The sequence below is a fragment of the Mesocricetus auratus genome, unplaced genomic scaffold (assembly GCF_017639785.1).
Source record: "Mesocricetus auratus isolate SY011 unplaced genomic scaffold, BCM_Maur_2.0 Super-Scaffold_100026, whole genome shotgun sequence".
Lineage (NCBI taxonomy): Eukaryota > Metazoa > Chordata > Mammalia > Rodentia > Cricetidae > Mesocricetus > Mesocricetus auratus.
The window spans coordinates 6954207-6957938 of record NW_024429207.1 but is presented as its reverse complement, the minus strand read 5'-3'; the positions used below and the strand labels follow the sequence as shown (position 1 = coordinate 6957938).

The window sequence follows — 3732 nt, the reverse complement described above, 5'->3', positions numbered from 1 at the left end:
ATGGGAGGACAGGAGGGAGAGAGAACTGGGATTCATATGTAAAATAAGATTGTTTTTAATTTAAATAAAAATTAATTTAAAAAAAGAATCAGTCACACATATTATTGTGGGCTTATTTCTGGATTTTCTTTTCTGTTCCATTGATCTACATGTCTATTGTGTGAATACCATGGTGTCTTGATTACTGTGCATTCATGGTAAGCCATGAAGTTCTGTAATTTCAGTCCTCCAGCTTTATCTTTTTCAAAACTAATGTAATTGGTTAAATTGTCTGCCCACCTCCTCTTTGTTCTGCTGTATTCTCAGAGGGACAGCTCTTCCAGAAGGTCTTCTTTTTCTTGTTACAGCCCTTGCAAATGTTGCTGGGTTTTCTCCAGTCTGTACTCCAACCACTGGAGGCGAGATCCGCTGGCTGCTGACGTCTGACTCGGTAAGCATGGATCCACTTTGAATCATGACAACCGAGTCCACATGTGTAAGGCCAGTAAACGTCCTAGTCTTCCTGACACAGGATTCCCAGCAGCTAAAGTATTCAAGACAATCTTTCCCAATGGTGATATGAGGTACAGTACAGATTGTATTTCAATTCTCTCTGATCTCTTTGGGATTTGTATGGAGGGGAAACAAGTGTAGAACATCTGACTGTTTGTGCTTTTGTCTTCTATTATTCAACAACAGAAAGTAAGTTCCACAAAGCCTTGATCCATCATCTGGTACATGGCTTGTATATGAACATCAGCACGGCAGACCAAATAGTTCTATGAGGGTGGGAACGATACAGCCAACCCTGTCATGGACGACCTGTTAGTTCTGCCAACCTTTCTGCCCCTGTTGAGGCTGCAGGCAGCCAACTGCCCTGGAAAGATTTCTGCTCTCTCTTTTCTTGTGTCAGAATGCTTCAAGATGATGACAGAATGAATATGAAAAGTTCTGATGGTATCTACCTTTTCCTCAACTGTGTGCATTTCAGTTCTGGCATATGTAAACTTGGAGTCACTCCTTGTGTCGGGATTCAACTCACCTATACACAGACCCATCACCTCCCCCTTTCCTGTGCTTAGAGTACGGTTGAGACAAACTAGGAAAGTGTCCCACTCAAGACAAACTGCCTACCCCTCCTGAACTGCATCTGCCTCCTGCATTGCAGGTGCCCCAGCACCCACCTGCACTGCATGCACCACCTGCACCACCTGTACCTACCTACACCCACCTACACCACCTGCACCACCTGCACCACCTGCACCACCTTCATCCGCCTGCACCTGCTGCACCTGCCTGTACCTGCCTGTACCTGCCTGCACCTGGCTGTATCTGCCAGCACCTGTCTGCACCTGCTGCACCTGGCTGTATCTGCTGGCACCTGCCTGCACCTGCCTGCACCTGCCTGTACCTGCCTGCACCTGCCTGCACCTGCCTGTACCTGCTACACCTGGCTGTATCTGCCAGCACCTGTCTGCACCTGCTGCACCTGGCTGTATCTGCTGGCACCTGCCTGCACCTGCCTACACCTGCCTGTATCTGCCTGCACCTGCCTACACCTGCCTGTACCCCACCTGCATAGTATGCACCACCTGCTCTGCTGTCTTAATTGGCTCTACTTATATCCTCCTTGGTCCATTGCAGCCTGGTCAACCTGGTGCTCAGACCCAGCCTTCCCAGACAGGCACTCAGAGTTCCACCCAAGCCTGACCTCAAGGCATGAGTTTATTGTGAAAATCTTAAACATAATTTGAAAACGTAATTAGACTAGCCCAAAAACTGTATTTCTATCAGATGTGCATGGCAGGTAAAGACAACACGTTTTATAGAAAACACACCATCAAGAAAAATGTGTACTTTGGCCTTCCATTTTGTGACAACAGAGCGCGTAAGTTCTCAAAAAAAGTCATGATTTAATAAGCAATGAAAAATGAAATATATATGCTGAGCCAGGTGGGACATCCCATAATCCCAGCACTCAGGAGGCAGATGCAAGAAGGGTCATGAGCTTGAAGCCCACCTAGGTTATAAAGGGATTTCAAGGCATCATGAGATATATTCAGACTCTGTCTCAGGAAGCGGGAGGACAGAAGGAAGGGACCCCTAGAACTGGCCAGGTGCTTCTAGATGGGGTGAAGTCACATATCACATACCTGTTCTTCCAGAAACACCTAGGACGTATCTGCCAGAAGATGTCCCGCGGTTGCTAAAGCAACACGAGAAAAGGTAATAATATCCAGAGGAGAGAAACGTAAAGCGAGGATCTGAGTTCCTGCAACCCCTTCTCTGCGGTGTGCTTAGGAGGAATTCAATCTGGGCATGAGTGAAGGGCTGAAGTCGCAGCTTAGCATGAGGAGAGCGCTGCTCCTGACCCACCCAGAGGGAGCAGACGCTGGCAGGTGCTGGAGAGACATCATTGGAGGGCCTCACTCATGGTGGTTTTCTCTTAAGAGACAGGAAGAATTCGACCCCCAGCTGAGAGGCAGAGGGAAGCTTGAGGCAGCCTCAGAGACATGAAAGTGGGAAACGAACCCTCCCTCCACTTGTCACTCCTCAGCTGAGAGCCCCAGAGCTGTCAACAGAAGAGAGGTGACACAAAAGTAAAATGAACCACGCCAAGAGTTCAGACTGCAGCCACGTTTTCTCATTGGATGAAAGTGGCCAACTACCAGGGAAATAATGAGCCTTCTCTGGTAGAAGATAGCATCATCTGGGAGCTCTCTAACATGCAGTAAACATTGTCCACCATTTGGTTAAAAATTATAAGGGGTGAGGGCTGGAGAGATGACTCAGCAGTTAAGAGGACCTGCTATTCTTCCAGAAGAATTGAGTTCAGTTCCTAGCACCCATGACATCCATAACTCCAGCTTCCAGGGGTCCACACCTCTCCCCTCCACTGACACTCAGGCTCGCATGCTCATTCCCACACACAGACCCAAAATTAGAAATGAAATAAATCTTTAAAACGATATTTTAAAGACATATTACACTTAAGTAAATCAGTGAGATATTCTGGTAACTTCTCAGGGAAATGAATGAGGTGAGGGAAGAGGCCTAACTTAAACACTAGTGCAGCCATGACGGGATTCAGACTAACAATACCAGGACTAGGCCTCACCCTTAAAATAACCAGGAAAAACCACAAACTGTAACCTGCAGGGGACCAATCAAAATTGAGACAAACAATACTAGTTGCTCCAGAACATTAAGAACAGCTTACCTAACGCTTATAGGTTGCCAATTTCCATGCAGCAGTGCCATTACCAATCCCTGTTTGACAAGACTTCTGCTACCTCACTCTTGCCCAATTAGGAGTTCAACCCCTCTCTGAATCAGGAAGTTCCCTACCACCACATCCTTTCCTCCTTAAACCCCTGCCATAGCTGTCCTCTGTGTCTGAGCGGACACAGAGCCCAAGCTCCAGCCTGCAATAAAGACTCTTTGCTTTTGCATATGAACTCAGACTCCTGGTGGTCCACTGGGGGGAGGGGAGGTTATGATTCAGGCAATGGATTGCCTTTTAAATGCTGAAGACCACAACTGGCAACCTAGTATCGTTCAAGTGGCCGGAAACTGTTTCCACTCAGAATGACAGCATTCATTTGGTAATCATGACACCTGTGTGTGAGTTGACTAATGTCCTCTGAAGATATACACATCCTACTCACTGGAGCCTCTAACTGTGTCACATTATATGGCAAGGGGGACTTTAAAAGGGATTTCATTAAGCTTGCTAGTCAGTTGCTCTTAGGG

The 3732-nt window shown here is 47.0% G+C and overlaps 1 pseudogene; it reads right to left on the bottom strand.

The window, feature by feature from the left end:
* Positions 1–302: 302 nt before the first annotated feature.
* Positions 303–1252, bottom strand: LOC106020836 (annotated as a pseudogene).
* Between the last annotated feature and the right edge of the window lie 2480 nt (positions 1253–3732).